Source organism: Pan paniscus, chromosome 22 (genome assembly GCF_029289425.2).
Source record: "Pan paniscus chromosome 22, NHGRI_mPanPan1-v2.0_pri, whole genome shotgun sequence".
NCBI lineage: Eukaryota > Metazoa > Chordata > Mammalia > Primates > Hominidae > Pan > Pan paniscus.
The window spans coordinates 2,594,648-2,613,014 of record NC_073271.2 but is presented as its reverse complement, the minus strand read 5'-3'; the positions used below and the strand labels follow the sequence as shown (position 1 = coordinate 2,613,014).

At 38.7% G+C, this 18,367-nt stretch overlaps 1 long non-coding RNA gene across 14 annotated transcripts in view; it reads right to left on the bottom strand.

Moving 5' to 3' along the window:
• LOC129393846 (uncharacterized) overlaps window positions 1-18,075 on the bottom strand; it is a 42,879-nt gene extending 24,804 nt beyond the window's left edge. For 5 of the 14 annotated variants that reach the window (XR_010111078.1, XR_010111075.1, XR_010111067.1 and 2 more), the window contains exons 1-2: window positions 17,801-18,052; window positions 15,442-15,544 (exon numbers count right to left, since the gene is read on the bottom strand). This is a non-coding gene — a long non-coding RNA (uncharacterized LOC129393846). Of the gene's footprint in view, window positions 1-6; window positions 1,136-2,083; window positions 2,819-3,984; window positions 4,008-5,241; window positions 5,567-6,466; window positions 6,880-6,986; window positions 7,099-15,441; window positions 15,545-17,800 lie in introns of those variants that run through there. The other 9 variants (XR_010111068.1, XR_010111070.1, XR_008620945.2 and 6 more) reach the window with 9 other exon arrangements.
• Between the last annotated feature and the right edge of the window lie 292 nt (window positions 18,076-18,367).

The window sequence follows — 18,367 nt, the reverse complement described above, 5'->3', positions numbered from 1 at the left end:
TCCAACAAGATTGATAAGAAGTCATTTGAAATTATAGGGTGAGGAGGCTAAAAATAATTTAAAAAATTAAGAGAGCCTAAGGGACTTATGGGATACCATTAAGATGGCCAATATACTCATAATGGGAATTCTAAAATTAAAAGAGAGAAAAGAGAGCAGCAAAGTTATTTCAAGAAACAAACAGTGGCTGAGAACTCTCAAAATTTGAGGGAGAAAATGGCCTAAAATTTAATGAAACTTTACCAACTCTAACTAGTAGCAACACAGGGAGACCCATGACAAGACACATTATAATCAGAGATTCAAAAGTTAAAACACCGAGAATCTTGAAGTCAGCAAGAAAAAAGTGGCTTAGCATGTACAATGTTACCCCTATAGGATGACCTGCAGATGTCTCAGCAAAAAGCATACAGGCAAGAGGTTGTAGGATGACATACTCAAAGTGCTGAAAAAATGTTAAGTACCAACCAAGAACACTAAGTCTGCCGAAACTATCATTTCAAATGAATTAAAAAATAAAAATAAAGATTATTCAAGATCAACGGAAACTATAAATTTATACACACTAGGCCTGTCTTAAAAAATGCTTGTCATTCACATTGAAAAATAAAATAATGATGAGAGCAACACAGAATTATGTAAAATATAACGTTTTCTAATAGATAATTATGTGCACAATTACAATATTCTTTGTTATTATAATGAAGATGCACAGAATACTTTTAATTCTGTTATGTATTTGAGATAACAAAGACTTAACAATGACTATATAACTTTGCCAATAGATTCACAATACAAAATGATGTAATTCGCAACATCAATAAAACACATACGGAGCCATAAAGAGGCAGAGTTTTACATGTTAGCTATAGTAGTTATTTTTGGTAATATTTATAGTAACAACAAAGAAAATACCTATAGTATTTAGGATTTTGAGACTAGTCTGGGCAACATGGCAAAACCCTGTATCTATGAAAAATAACAAATATTAGCCAGGAGTAGTGGTGCACATCTGTGGTCCCAGGTACTCAGAAGGCTGTGGTGGGAGGATTGTTTGAGTTGAGCCTGAGAGGCAGAGCTTGCAATAAGCAGAGATTGTGCCACTGCCCTCCAGCCTGGACGACAGAGAAAGACCCTGTCAAAAAAAAAAAAAAAAAAGGAAATACCTTTAATACACACACACAAAGACACACACACACTCAGAGTAGTGAGAAAAGAATTAAAACATGTCACTGCAAAAACCAATAATACACTAAGAAAGAGAACAAGAGAGAAAAACAGGAACAAAATAGCTACAGGAACAGCCAGGAGCGATGGCTCACGCCTGTAATCCTAGCAATTTGGGAGGCCGAGGTGGGTGGATCAAAGAGGTCAGGAGATTGAGACCATCCTGGCTAACACGGTGAAACCCCGTATCTACTTAAAAAAAAAAAAAATAGCCGGGCATGGTGGCGGGCGCCGGTATTCCCAGCTGCTGGGGAATATGAGGCAGGAGAATGGCATGAACTCGGGAGGCGGAGCTAGCAGTGATCCAAGATCGCACCACTCCACTCCAGCCTGGGCGACAGAGCGAAACTCCGTCTCAAAAAAAAAAAGAAAAAAAAAAAAAGCTACAGGACCTAAAACAAAAAAGAAACAAAATTCAATAGGAAGTCATAGGAAATCATTCCCTTTTAGTAATGATTTTATATATACATAAATTATGTCAATCAAAAACATACTTTCACTAAACAAATTCATGAAACAAGATTCAACTCTCTGCTTCCTACAAATGACCAAATTATGACCTGGAACAAGTATAACCTGTACATGAAAGAATAAAAAAAAAATTAAATGCAAAATCAAATACTGTCATGGTAGACTGAATATACATTATATCAAAAACTTCCTCAAGAGAGAAGAAAAAAAGGACAATAAAAACAACAATAAAAGCAACAACAATAAAACAACATACATCAATAAAAGCAACAATAAAACAACATACAACAATAAAAGCAACAGTAACGTATGTGCCTTACATCACAGTTCCCAAAATATGAAGCAACATTTTACAGAATTGAAACATGAAGTAGCCAGCACATGATAACAGTAGATGACTTTTATATCTGACTTTTAGTAACGTAAATTAAAAAACAAACATAAGATGAATAAGTAAACAGAGGATTTCAACAACACAATAGAACAATTAGACCTAACAATCACATTTATATCTCTCCACTCAACAGTAGAATACGCAATACTTTTAATCACACATGCCACAATATTCCAGATAGACCACCTGTTAAGTTAAAAAACACATCCTAGCAAATTTAAGCAGATGGAATTACACAAATTATTGCTAACTATGATACAGTAAAACAAGAAGTTAAAAACACTAGCATGTCAAAGAATAAGTAAAAATTAAACAACAAATTCTCAAACACACTCTTGTTCAAGAGGTTATAGACTTAATATTGTTAACATGTCACTACTACCGAAAGTGGTCTACGGATTCAATGTTCTTTCTTTTCTTTTCTGTCTTTTTATTTTGAGATGGAGTTTTGCTCTTGTTGCCCAGGGTGGAGTGTAATGGTGTGATCTCAGTTCACTGTAACCTCCACCTCCTGGGTTCAAGCAGCTCTCCTGCCTCACCCTCCTGAGTAGCTGGGATTACAGGCATGTGCCACCACACCTGGCTAATTTTGTATTTTTAGTAGAGATGGGGTTTCTCCATGGCTCATCTTGAACTCCTGACCTCAGGTGATCCACCTTCCTCAGCCTCCCAAAGTGCTGGGATTACAGGCATGAGCCATGACCCTCAGCTGATTCAATATACTTTCTATCAAAATATGAAAGAAAATTTTTGTGGAAGTTTTAAAATGTTCTACAATTTTTATGGAATTTCAAGTGATCACAAACAGCCAAAAAATATAGGGAAAAAAATATAAAGACAGAGGCATCATACTTTCTAATTTCAAAACATACTACAAACATATAGTAATCAAAACAGTTTGATACTGACATAAAGACAAATGAATGATGAAACAGATGAGAGAGTCCAGACATAAGTCCTCATGGGTATAGTAAACATATTTTTAAGATGTGTTACAAGAATTCACAATAAGGAAAGAACAGTCTCTTCAACAAACAGTATTGGGAATAATAAAAATTTACAAGGAAAAAATAACACAGTTAGACCTTACCTTGCACCAGATAAAAACATAAACTCAAGGCCAGGTACAGTGGCTTACACCTGTAATCCCAGCACTTTGGGAGGCTGAGACAAGTGAATCACAAGGTCAGGATATCAAGACCATCCTGGCCAACATGGGGAAACCACATCTCTACTAAAAATACAAAGAAAAATTAGTTGGCGGTGGTGGCACACGCCTGCAGTTCCAGACACTCGGGCGGCTGATGCAGGAGAATCTCTGGAACCCTGGAGGCAAGAGTTTCAGTGAGCCAAGATCACGCCACTGTGCTCCAGCCTGGTGATAGAGAAAGTCTCCACCTCAAATAAAGAAATAAACTCAAAATAACTAATTTTGGTAGCTATTAAAATGGAATTTTAAATTTTATTTTTCAGACAGTTTGCTATCATCATACAGAAAGCTACTAATTTGTTGATTTTCTGCAATTTTACTGAATTTGTTTAGTAGGTCTAATAGTTTTTGGTGTAATGTTTAGAGTTTTTCACATATAAGATTATTTTGTCCACAATGAGAGACCATTTGACTTCATCCTTTCCAATTAGTATGACTTTCATTTCTTCCTCTTGCCTAATTTCCTTGGCTAGGACTTCCAGTACTATTTTGAATAAGAGGCCTGAAAGTTTGGATGATATGTCTTGTTCCAGATCTCAGAGAGAAAGCTTTCAGCCTTTCCTTATTCAGTATAATGATAGCATTGATTTGTCATAAATGGCCTTTATTGTGTTAAGACACATATTTTCTATTCCTAACTTGTTGAGAGTTTTCATCATAATGAATGCTGAGTTTCATCCAATTCTTCTTCTGCATAAGCAAAAGCTACAAAAATGAAAATACTTAATGTGATGGCTAATACCGGGTGTCAAATTGATTGGATTGGAGGATAGAAAGCATTCATCCTGGGTGTGTCTGTGAGAGTGTTGACAAACGAGATTAACATTTGAGTCAGTGGGCTGGGAAAGGGAGATCCATTCTTAATCGGGAGAGCACCATCTAATCAGCTGCCAGTGAATATAAAGCAGGCAGAAAAGCGTGAAAAACAGAGACTGGCCTAAGCTCCCAGCCTACATCTTTCTCCTGTGCTGGACGCTTCCAGCCGTCAAACACCAGACTCCACGTTCTTCAGCTTTGGGACGTGGACCGCCTCTCCTTGCTCCTCAAACTTGCAGACAACCTATTGTGGGATCTCATGATCTCTCTAGGGAGCCCGACTAATACACCTAGCAAAAAAAAACTAAAAAGGTAAAAGCTCTCTACTCTGAAAACGACAAAACATGGATAAAAAATATAAAATACAATTGAATAAAGGAAAAAATATTGTGTTTATACACTGGAAGAATACTGTTAATATAGCTACCCAAAGTGATCTACAGACTTAATGTGATTTTTATCAAAATACCAATGACATTTTTTCACAGAAATAAAAAATATTTTAAATTTATATGGATCCACAAAAAACTCTGAATAGACAAAGCAACATTGAGCAAAATAAGCAAAGCTAAAGGCATCACTTTATCAAACTTCAAAACTTCCTGTAAAGCTACAGTAACTAAAACAGCACTGTACTGGCATGAAAACAAACACATAGACTAATGTGCCCAATAAGCCCAGAAGTTAATTTATGCACCTAAAGCCAACTGATTGTCAACAAAATTGCCAAGAACACACTTTAGAGAAAAGCTAATCTCTTCAATAAATGGTGCAGGGCCATTTAAATATTTACATTCAGAAAAATAATACTAGACCCTTGTGCCTTGCCATATTTGAAAATCAACTAAAACTAAAGACTTAAATGTAATGCCATCAATTATGAAACTATTAGAGAAAAACATTAAAAAATGCTTTATAACATTGGACGGTGAAAGCAATATTAAAATAAGATTTCAAAACATAGGCAACAAAATCAAGAATAAGCAAACAACATTATGTCAAACTAAAATGCTTTTTCATATTAAAAAACAACTAAAAGAATGAAGAGACAGCTTAGGCGATGAAAGAAAATGTTTTCAGGCTATACATGTGACAAAAGGTTAATATTCAGAATATGTAAGAAACTTTAAAATCTCAAAATGAAATACACTTATAATCTAATTTAAAAAATGCAAAAGACCTTAACAGATGTTTGTCAAAAAGAGATACAAAAATGGCTAACTGGAACATAAAAAGATGTTCTACATTAGTAATCACCAAGGAAATGCAAATCCAAGCCACAATGAGGTACCACCTCATTCCCATTGGAATGGCTATAGTAAAAGTAAATAAATAAATAAATAAAAAATAAAACAAGTACTAATGAGGATATAAAAAAGAGTGAATGTATACCTTGTTGGTGGAATTGTAAATTAGTATGGCCATTATAGAAAATAGTATGGAGGTTTCTGAAAGAAATTAAAAATATATCTATTATATGATCCCGCAACTTTACTTCTGGGTGTATATCCAAAAAAAAAGGATATCACTTTGTCAAAAAGATATTTGCATTCCCATGTTCGTTACAGAACTATTTATAATAGCTTACATATGGAATCAATTCAAATGTACAGCAACAGATAAATGGATAAGGAAAATGTACTATGTATACACAGTGAAATCCTATTCAGCCATAAGAAAGGATAAAATTCTGTCAGTTAAAAGAGCATGGATGAACCTTGAGCATACCATGTTAAGTAAAATAAGCCACATAGAAAAACACTTTATGATCTTATTATCTCACTCATTTGAGGAACCTGAAAAAAAGGGTTGATATCAGCAAAGAGTACAACAGGGGTTACCAGAGACTGAAGCGGGAGGATGGGAAAAGTCTGCTTCACAAGTATTGTGTTATGATTAGATAGGAGAAATAAGTTTTTGTTTTTTATTACACAGTAGGATAAAAATAATTAATGAAAAGTTATCTCATATTACAAAATAGCTAAAAGAGACCAGTTGTGGTGGCACATTCTTGCAATCCATACATTTTGGGAGACTGAGGCAGGATAATTACTTGAAGTCAGAAGTTCAAGATTAGCCTGGACAACATAGTGCGACCCCGTCTCTATGAAAAATTAAAACATTAGCCAGGCATAGTGGCAGCTTCCTGTAGTCTCAGCTAATTGGGAAACTAAGGTTAGAAGATTGTTTGAGGTTACAGTGAGCTAGGATTGCACCACTGCACTCCAGTCTGGGTGTTAGGGCAAGATCCTGTTTCTAAAAAAAATTAATACATAAAGATAAAATAGCTAGAGAAGAAGTTTTTGAATATTCTCACCACAAAAATAACACATGCATGAGGCAACAAATATACTAAGTACTCTTATTTTTATTGTTATACAACATATATATATAATTATTTCCCCAAAATATGCACAACTACATGTGTCAATTTTTAAAAATGAATGAAGATTACAATGTAAAACCCATAGCTGTAAAATTCCTGGCAGAATAGAGAAGGGTGAAGCTTCATGACAATCGGTCTCGGCAATAACTTGGGGGATGTAACATCAACGGATCAGACAACAAAAGCAAGGAAATAAACATACAACTGAATCACTGTATGAAAAAATCCCAAACAGGCAAAGCAGAACATAGATATATGCACATTTATGTACATTGTAGTATTACTCACAAACATGCTACCTCGAAGCAAATGTACCTTTAAGGATGAGTAGATTCAAAAAACAGGGCTTGTATATTCACTGGGATAGCATTCAGCCTTAAAAATAAGGAAATCTTGAAAAGTACTACAATAAGACAAATATTGAAAACATTATGTTAAGTAAAATAAGACAGTCAAAAGGAAAACTGTATAATTACACTTACTTAAAACATTTAGTCAAACTCAAAGAAACCAAGTGTTGTAGTCTCAGCAGTGCACCAAGATGTAACAGTCCCTCGTAGTCTGAGATAACATCCAGAGTTCTTTGTTCTACCTCTAAGGAGATTAAGGAGCATGAACACAAAGGTGAGGTTGGAGTGAAAGTTTGATAAGCAAGAGAAGAAAGCTCTTTGCTAGCAGAGATAGGTGTCTGAAAGGGGTGCCCTCTACGACGCTGGGGTCCAGGGTTTTTATGGACTGGGAAAGGAAAGGAATGTGCCTAGTTCACAGGCTGTCTTGAAAAACGTGTGGCTCAGCTTGGCCCAGGACTTTGGCCCGGGAACAATGAGGAGCTGAAGGGATGATTGACAGAAGCTGCTTAGCTTGGCCCAGGACTTATCAGAAGCTAAGGTGAAAGCTTGGCTTGGGAGCAATCAGGGACTGAAGTAATTATTCATACAGGTCAGACTTACACAGTCCAAATAAAGGAGAGCATCAACAGGAACGCACCCGAGCCCACTGTGCCCATGCCCACAAAAAGAGAGGAAACTTTTCCTGGGAGCCCACTGACTGCACAAAGACAAAGGCATTTCTTTTTTCTTTTTCTTGTCTTTCTTTCTTTTTTTTTTTTTTTTTTTTTGAGTTGCAGTTTTGCTCTTGTTGCCCAGGCTGGAGTGCAATGGTGCGATCTCGGCTCACAGCAACCTCCGTTTCCTGGGTTCAAGCGATTCTCCTGCCTCAGCCTCCCAAGTAGCTGGGATTACAGGCATGCAGCACCGTGCCCGGCTAATTTTGTATTTTTAGAAAAGACAAGTTTTGTCCATCTTGGTCATGCTGGTCTCGAACTCCCGACCTCAGGTGATCCGCCCACCTCTACCTCCCAAATTTCTGGGATTACAGGCATGATCCACCGTGCCTGGCCAAACAAAGGCATTTCTATGCTAGGTCGTTCTTGTTCCTTTATCTGAGTAAGCTGGAGTTTTGTACAAATTTTTATCCAAATGGGCCAGAGGTTTTTCTATCTGTGCAGCCACGGGCATGTCTCCAAGCACAACACCATGTGCTAGTTCCCTTGCTAGTGTCTGCAGCTTGATTTTTTCCAGGCTTCTTTATATGTTATGCACGGATGAGGCACTGAACAGGGACTTTCCAGGGACTCTTCTCTTGCTATCTACCTAAGGCAAGCTAACTAACTTCTTTCACAAGTAATGAGTATTCACTTTTACTTTTGTAAGACAAAAATTATCTAAAACCTATTGCAAAACAATAAAACTATACTTACCACTTCTAAACCATATACTTAAAATGTTAGAAATGACAATGGCATGTTTTTAACTACAATTAGAAATTTAAGACTAACTAAAAGGCACAGTTAGAAAATCTTTCAAACATCACCTTCTAATAACAAAGGGTTCTTCTCACACAATTATATGGATTTAAACTATATGTTGATTGTGAATTTAAGATTATTTCCCTCACTACTCACCAAGATAGAATAAAATAATCATTGGAAACCAAGAAAAGAGGGAAATTTATAGCACTAATGTCTACATCAAAAAGCTAGAAAGGGCCGGGCATGGTGGCTCATGCCTGTAGTTCCAGCATTTTGGGAGGCTGGGGCAGGCAGATCGCTTAAGGGCAGATGTTCAAGACCAGCCTGGCCAACAGCAAAACCCCACATCTACAAAAAAATACAAAAATTAGTTGGGTTTGGTGATGCACATCAGTAATCCCAGCTACTCAGGAAGCTGAGACAGCAGAAATCACTTAAAACTGAGAAGTGGACGTTGCAGTGAGTGGAAATCATGCCACTGTACTCCAGCCTGGGTGACAGAGTGAGACTCTGCCAAAAGAAAAAAAAAAAAAAGAGAGAGAAACTAGAAAGATCTAAAGTTAACAGCCTAACATCTTGATTAAAAGAACTAGAAAACCAAGTGAAAATGAACAAGATAGCTAGCAGAAAACAAGAAATAACCAAGATCAGAGTAGAGCTCAAGGAGACAGAGACACTGAAAACTCTTCCAAAAATAAAGTCAACCAATCCAGGAGCCGCTTTTATGAAAAAAAATTAATAAACTAGATGGAACACTAGCTAGGCAAATAAATAAGAAAAGAAAGGAGAACCAAACACAAATAGAAATAGTAAAGGAGATACCATCACTGATCCCATGGAAATACGAACAACCGTCAGAGAACACTATAAACACCTGTATGCACATAAACCAGAAAATCTAGAAGAAATAGACAATTTCCTTGCAAAATAAACCCTCTGTAAGACTGAATCCTGAATAGATCAATAAAGTGTTCTGAAATAGAGGCAGTAATAACTAGCCTACCAAGCAAGCTGAATTTGACCAGAGGTATGAAGAGGAGATGGTACCTTCTCTCCTAAAACTATCCAAAAAAAATTGAAGACAAAGAAGTTCTCTCTAACTCATACTATCAGGCCAGCATCATCCAGATACCAAAACCTAACATAGATACTACAACAACAACAAAACATCATGCCAATGTCTTTGATGAACACTGTGAAAACATCCTCAATAAAATACTGGCAAACCAAATCCAGCAGCACATTAAAAAGTGCATCCACCACAATGGAGTTGGCTTTGTCCCCAGGATGCAAGGTTGGTTCAACATATGCAAATCAATAAATGTGACTCATCACATAAGGAGAACTAAATACAAAAACCACATGATTATCTCAATAAATGCAGAAAAAGCATCCAATAATATTCAGGATTCTTTCATGTTTAAAATTCTCAATAAACTAGGAAGTGAAGAAACATACCTCAAAATAATAAGAGCCATATACAACAAACCCACAGCCAATATCATACTGAATGTGCAAAAGCTGGAAACATTCCCCCTGGAAACTGGCACAAGAAAAGGATGCCCTCTCTCACCACTCCCATTCAACATAGTATCAGAAGACTTGGCCAGGAAAATCAGGCCAGAGGGAGAAATAAAGAGTATTCTAATAGAAAGAGAGGAAGTCAAATTATCTTTGTTTGCAGATGACCAGATCCTATATCTAGAAAACCTCATCGTCTCAGCCCCAAAGCTTCTTAAGGTGATAAGCAACAGTAGCAAAATCTCAGGATATAAAATCAATGTGCAAAAGTAGCTAGCATTCCCATACACAAACAACAGGCAAGCAGGGAGACAAATCATGAATGAACTTTCATTCACATTTGCTACAAAGAGAAAAAAATACTTAGGAATACAGCTAAGAAAGAAAGTGAAGAACATCTTCCAGGAGAATTACAAACAACTGCTCAGAGAAATCAGAGTGGACACAAAACAGATGGAGAAACATTCCATGCTCATGGAGTGGAAGAATCAGTATCAAGAATATGAGTATATTGCCCTAAGTAATTTATAGATTCAATGCTATTCCCATTGAACTACTGACATTCCTCGGAGAATTAGAAAAATAAAAACTTTAAAAATTCATATGGAAGCAAAAAAGAGCCCAAATAGCCAAGCCAACCTTAAGAAAAAAAAAAAAAAAAAGCTGGAAGTGTCACTCTACCTAACTTCAAACTATACTAGAAGAGTACAGTAACAAAAACAGCATGGTACAAGTATAGAAACAGACACATAGACAAATGAAACAAAATAGAGAACCTAAAAATAAAGCCAAAAACCTACAACAACCTGATCTTTGACAAAGTCAACAAAAACAAGGAATTAGGGAAAGGTCTCCCTAGTCAATAAATGGTTCTAGGAGAACTGGCTAGCCATATGCAGAGAATTAAAATTGGAACCCTTCCTAACACCATAGACGAAAATTAACTCAAGATGGATTAAAGACTTAAATGTACAACCCAAAACTATAAAAACCTTAGAAGAAAAAATCTAGATAATACCATTCAGGATATAGGCATGAGCAAAGATTTTATGACAGAAAGGCCAAAAGCAATAGCAAAAAAAGCAAAAATTGACTAATGGGGTCTAATTAAACTAAAGAGCTTCTGCAGAGCCAAAGAAACTATCATCAGAGCCGACAACCTAGAGAATGGGAGAAAAATTTTGCAACCTATCCATCTGACAAATGTCTAATATCCAGAATCTACAAGGAATTTAACAAAATTTACAAGAGAAAAAAAACAACCCCATTAAAAAGGGGTCAAAGAACATGAACAGACATATCTCTAAAGAAGACATACATGTGCCCAACAAACATGAAAAGCTTAACATCACTGATAAGTGGATAAATACAAATCAAAACCACAATGAGATACCATCTCACACCAATTATAATGGCTATTAATAAAAAGTAAAAAAAAAAAAAAAACAGATGGTGGCGAGGTTGTGGAGAAAAGGGAACACTTTTACACTGTTGGTGGGAGTGTAAATTATTTCAAGCATTGGGGAAGAGAGTGTGGAGATTCCTCAAAGACCTAGAAGCAGAAATACCATTTGACCCAGCAATACCATTACTAGGTATACACCCAAAGGAATATAAATAATTCTATTTTAAAAATACATGTATACATATGTTCATTGCAGCACTATTAACAACAGCAATGTCATGTAATCAATCTACATGCCCATCAATGATAGACTGGATAAAGAAAATGTGGTACACACACCCCATGGAACACTATGAAGCCATAAAATGTAATGAGGTGATGTCTCTTTCAGGGACATGGTTGGAGTTTGAAGCCATTACTTCCAGCAAACTAATGCAGGAACAGAAAACCAAACGCCACCTATTACTATTCTAACTTATTAGTGGAAGCAGATCAATGAGAACACATGGACACAACAGGAAGAACAACACACACTGGACACCTGTTTCATGGCATGGGGGAGGGGAAGGAGAGCATCAGGAAGAATAGCTGCGGATGCTGGGCTTAGTACCTGGGTTATGAGATGATCTGTGCAGTAAACCACAGTGGCACACATTTATGTATGTAAGAGACCTGCATATTCTGCACATGGACCCCTAAACTTAAAAGTTGAAAAAAAAAGTTTATCACATATGGACCCCTGAACTTAAAATAAAAGTTGAAAAAAAATGCGTATCTGGTGGATTCTTTATGTTAGATCCAAACTGAGGATCTTGAAGCTCCTGCTGGGGGAATCAAGGCAGGGGGCACCCTGGGGAGCCGCTGCCAAGGCCATCTACTCTCCCTACAAGCCACCTCCCTTCCCGGCTAGTGATGGAAAGGAGAGAGGGAAAGTGAACAGCTATGGAGGTCAGACTCTCGGGAACTGAATCAGGCCCCAGCCCATTCCCCTGAGCCCAGCCCAGCCAGCATGCCTGCCAGTCTTCCCACACAGCCAGCCCAGCCCTCAGGATTATTAGATGGAACAAGACTCCATCATCACCCAGGCATGGAAGGAAGATGCCCTGGTCTTTACCAAGCAAGGCCTGGTTTACAAAGTGCTCTCCGAAGAGGCCTCATGTTTGTCACATCTTAAAAGTCCCCTTTCTGCTGTTCTTGCACCCAGCATGTTGGACAGTCAAGTTCCCCCGCTGAGCTCTCCACACATAAGGAGGAAGTCAAAACCACTGCTATGTCGGATCAGCTCCAGGGTATCCAGCAAAAGTTTTATCAGATCCCAGGAACCTCCCTGCTCCCACAGGTGACAGAGAAAAATCAAGGAACGATCTGTATGGTCACTGACCTGGATGAAACCCTTGTGCATAGCTCCTTTAAGCCAATCAGCAATGCTGACTGCCTAGTGCCTGTAGAGATTGAGGGGACCACGCCCCAGATCCATGTGCTCATGAGGCCTTATAAGGATGAGTTCCTGATATGAATGGAGGAAGTGTTTAAATGTGTTTTCTTCATTGCTGTCTTCATTCCAGCCTGAACAAGTATGCAGATCCTGTGATGGGTGTGATGGAATGGTGTGGGATAGTCTGGGGCTGCCTGTCCCATGAGTCGGGTTTGTTCCACCAGGACTGCTATGTCAAGGACCTCAGCCATCTGGGGAGGAACCTGAGAAAAACTCTCATCCTGGACAACTCGCCTGCTTTTTACGTCTTCCACCCAGAGAATGCAGTGCCTGTGCAGTCCTGGTTTGATAACATTCCAGACAGAAGCTGCTGCACCTGATATCAATCTTTGAGGAGATGAGTGCAGCAGAGGGCATCTACACTAGCCTTGGGCAGCAGTGGGCACTTAGCCTTCCCTGCTTCCCAGCAATGGCCATCACAGTAGGGGATTTTCCCACACTGTGCCTCTATGATCAGCCTGAAAGAGTGAAGGCTGGAACACCTACCCACTTGGGCCTGGAAAGCATGAGAAGTGATTGAAAAGAGCTTTAGGACAGCTTAGATGCCCAGTGGGTGAATGCCAGACCAAGGATACCCAGAGCTACCTGCCATCAAGTTGTTGGGTTCCCGAGATGTGGGTGTGAGAGAAAGAGCATGCGTGTTTTGCCATGAACTGTGGCCCCAATATATAGTGTTTCAGTGGGGGAGAAGCTAAAGGACAAAGACTCTTCCCAAGTTAGCTTTGTCTCCTCTCCTGTCACCCTATGAGCCCCTGAGCTCCATAGGGATGAAAACTATTGAAGGCTCCATTGCAAACCTGGTCTTTCTTCAGTGCTGCAAGGCCTATGCCAAGGAGAAAGGAAAGGTATGCCTTTGGGTGTTCCAGACACACATCTTTCTGAAATATTTCTCCAGCCAGTTGTTGCAGACAAAAGATGACATTGCTGGGAAGATGGGGACTTATGTCCAGACCAGTACCCAAGACATCAGGTCTTGTGGCCCAAAGGCTATGCTTACTTAAGTCCAGCCAAGTGTCTGGGATGGATCCTTTCTGCATCTCCCCAAGACTCACCACTTAGCCATAGCCTCAAACCCGTGGGGAAGGAAGTTGTCTCCCTGCCCTGCAAGAGGACAAATAACTGATTTCTGTTCTTTTGACTCTGTTTTAAAATTCTCTTTAAAAAAAAAGCCTATCTGAAACTGAGAAAAACAAAACAAAACAAAACAAAAAAACAAGGAAAAAAGATGTCATACTTACACAGGTGAAAAACATACAGATATATCTATAAGCAACAAACACAGCTAATTCACACATATATTAAACATCACATTGAGATAAAGTGTATCGAGCTAAAAATTATCATTCAACTCATGATATCAAGCTTTAAAAGCAAAAATACAATTAACTGATCTGAGAAAACATAACCCCCCAGAAAAGAAACTCAATAACACGGAACTGAAAATAAGAAGAGAGATTTTAACGCATAAAATCCTGAATACAACATAGATTTACAATGAAAAATAACTTTTTTTTTTTGAGACAGAGTCTTGCCCTGTCACCCAGGCTGGAGTGCAGTGGCGTGATCTCAGCTCATGGCAAACTCTGCCCACTGGGTTCACTCCATTCTCCTGCCTCAGCCTCCCGAGTAGCTAGGAATACAGGTGCCTGCCACTATGCCCGGCTAATTTTTTGTCTATTTAGTAGAGACGGGGTTTCACCATGTTACTCATGATGGCCTCGATCTCCTGACATCGTGGTCTACCCGCCTTGGCCTCCCAAAGTGCTGGGAATACAGGCATGAGCCACCACACCCGGCCGAAAAATGACTCTTTAGGTATCTACAGCATTCAACTTTGTGCACTTATGAAAAGCAGACATTTTAAGTCATTGAATTTAATAAATTGCAGTAAAACTATACAGAAAATACATTACAATCATTAATATTAGGCTCTAATGAGAAGAATTTAATAAATAATCATTAAAAATACAGGATAATTTTCTTATGTTCTCAATATGTTGCTGCTCTTCCTACCACAAAATATAATAAAATTATATGACTATACTGTAGCTTTCAGGAGCTAAAAAAGCCTTATATTTCCAAATAAAAGAACAACATAAATTTTGCAAAATACGATGAGCATTACTGAAGTATAAAGTAAATATCTGGAATTAAAATATACCATCATTTAGACACAGACTAAAAAAAAGTATATAAATGTTAATTATTCCTTTCTGCCTGCAGTGAGCTTAAAATTACAACCAAAAATTTTAATAAATATGTAGCACCTGCAAGAAATTTTATTAATAGCTTACATAATGTGTAAATTTGAGCAATTTATTTTAGAATTTTTGAATCTAAAAATCACCAGCTTGACATTCATTTGAGAAAGTGAAACATAAAGGACAGTAACAGAAGCAAGAAGATAGAATGGGAGGTTCTGCATCCACATCCCCCACAACATAATGCAGCTGCCACAGCAAACATAAGTGCATTCATGAAAGCCTTGCAACCCAGTTCAGAGTTTGCGACACCCAGCTGGAGACAAAGACCAAGGGAGACATCTTTAGAGGGTAAGCACTTGATCAAGTGGCAAGCTTGCCAATCATGGTCCCAGCTTCAAAACAGAATACTGCCACATCTTACTGTAGACTTGGCTATAACTCATTTGACCTTGGTCCTGACACTGCAACAGTCTGCGGAAAACACAAGAGAATTCATACTCACCTGAGACTTAAGTGACAGGCCTGCAGAACTTGGTTCTCTCTATAGTCCCTGAATCAGGCAAAACACACCTTCTTTCCTTCTCCAGCCATGGTCTGGAAGAAATCTTCACATTGATATGATGAAATGCTAACTAACAATATGAAAAATACTAAAGTATAAATGTCACTAAAATGGTAAATACACACTGAAATTCAGAATACTCTAAATTGTTATCATCTTAAACTAGACTATTAAAATACAAGGTGTTTTACCTAAGTCTCATGATAACCACTAGGAAAAAAAAAACGCAGTAAAGAAAAAGAGAAAGTAATTAAAGCATACACAAACAACAAAAATTACACATTGGATACGGTGGCTCCTGCTTATAATTCCAACACTTTGGGAGGCCAATGTGGAAGAATCATAAGCTCCTTGGGTGTTGTGGTACGTGTCTGTAGTCCAAGGTACTTGGGTGGCTAAGGTGGGAGGATTGCTTGAGCCCAGGAGGTTGAGGCTACAGTGAGCTGTGATATGCCACTGCACTTCAGTCTGAGCAAGAAAGCATAACTTTGTCTCAACAAAAATTAACAATACTACAGGAAAGACAGAACCAGAAAAAAAAGAAGCAAACTTAAAATGGACAGAAAACTACAAATTTACAATAGTAACTGCTTACCTCACTACCTTACAAATAAAAAGATTAAATTATCTACTAAACAGATACTGCTGTAGACTGAATGTCATCTCCAAAATTTAGGATAAAATTTAATAGCCAATGTGATATAATTAAGAGGTGGAACCTTTAAAAATTAATTAAGCTATAAGCACTCTGCCCTCATGAATGCATTAATGTTCTTATTATGGGAATGGGCTAATTTTAACAAGAATGGTTCTGTTATAAATTGAAAAAAGAAAGCTCTCTCTCCCTCACATCTTTGGCCATGTTATTATCCAGCAACTAGACCTTCAACAGATACCAGTATCATGTTGTTTTGCCTTCCCAGCCTCCAGAATCATGAGTCTCATACAATTCTATTCTTTATTAGTTACCAGCCTCTGATATTATGTTGCAGCAGCCAAAAGAGACTAAAAGAGACAGAATGGATAAATGTATTTTAAACCTCGTGATATGCTGCTTACAGGAGACTCAATTATGAATAAAGAGCATAGTATAAAAGTGAAAGGATAGAAAATGATATTCCATGCAAATAATAACCAAAGGATTGCAATGGCAGTTATGCTTAAATTAGACAAAATAGACTTTCTAGTAATGTCTCTCACAAGCATGAAATGAGTTTAGCATACAATAATAATAGAGGTTAATTTCTCAAGAGAATATAGCTGTATAAATTTATGCACCCAAAAGGGAGGCTTCTAAATATAAAAAGCAAATATGGGCAGAAATGTAGGGAGAAGTAGAAAGAAATGCAATAATAGAAAACTTTAATGAAATGTGTAATAAAAGACAAATAGCTAATAGCATTGTAAATGGGCAAGGGAAAGCTGGTCTCGTGTTGCATTTGAGAATGCAGCAAAGAAAGTGGGAACTGATAATTTTACTGCAAGCCTGAGTTAGGCTGAAAAACAGGGTGGTCGATTAGAGGTTCCAATTGCCATACATTGAAAAAACACAGGAGAAAACCAGTCCTCCTCTGGAGTGTTAACATAATTAAAGAGCAGAAAATTAGACTAAAGTGGCTCTAGTGCCCTGTGTTCATAGGTTAAAAAAAAAAATCTAAAACCTAACTCAAATACATTTCCTATAAACCATTATCTTAGCCTGAAACAAAAGGCAGGTTTAAACAATCACAAACATGCAATTAACCTCTGAATATGTAACCAGGACACTTCCATCTGGATAGTTCAAATAAGGCGACTACAGAACTGTAACCAATTCTTGAATTTGGGCTGCTTTCTCATGCATCTTATGTAAGCCTTTCCTTTATGCCCCTCGGGTGGATCAGAAATCATGGCTGGGTGCTTTCCATTTCACCAATCACTCTTTGTTCTGATAAACTGATGAAACTTTTAACATAGACTCCCGTTAATTTTTAACAAGAGAGACTGTGGACCCCACGGGCCGCAGCTCCTCCCACGCAAACACCCAGTCGCGGTTTTTCCCTGATGACCCACGTGGCATCCCTGAACAATCTGGTTAATACTCATGGCTGTGGGCGCAGAGCAGGGCGCTGCCCAGGGACAGGACCGGATGGGCCGGGCGGGACGTGGGGGTCCTCGCTGCTGGCCCAGCGGCCATCTTGCAGCCACAGGGGACTGAGGGCCAAGCTGCGGGAGACTCGGAGCTAACCGTGGGGAGGCCGGTCCTGCCGGTTTCACAGCCTGCTCTCCCCTCTCGGGATGCTTAACCCCGCATACTCACCATTTCCCAGCTTCCAGGATGTCCTGGCACCTTAACTATGCGTCCCCAAGGACCTACAGATCACAGGGCAACAGGGGCTGTGAGAGAGTAGCCCGGGGCTCCCAAGGTGCAGGAGGCGAAAGAGGAGACGGATCCCAAGCTCCTGTGCCAGCGCCAGCGAGAGACAAAACCCGCCAAACGCCGGAAGCCACACCCTCCTTTCCTCGCCTCTCCAACTGCGCGCCTGATTGGGCGGTTCCCACATCAGTGTCACTGATTGGATAAAACTCCAGGACTCACCCACCCCCGCCTGACTCCTGCCCCTACCCCCACTCCCCTCAGCCTTAGTGTATTTTTGTTAGTTTGTTTTACTTTAAGTTCTGGAATACATGTGCAGAACGTGCAGGTTTGTTACGTAGTTTTACATATGCCATGGTGGTTTGCTGCACCTATCAACCTGCCATCTAGATTTTAAGCCCCACATGCATTAGGTATTTGTCCTAATTTTCTCCCTCCCCTTGATCTCAACCCCCTAACAGGACCCAGTGTGAGATATTTTGTTCCCGGTGTCCATGTGTTCTCGTTGTT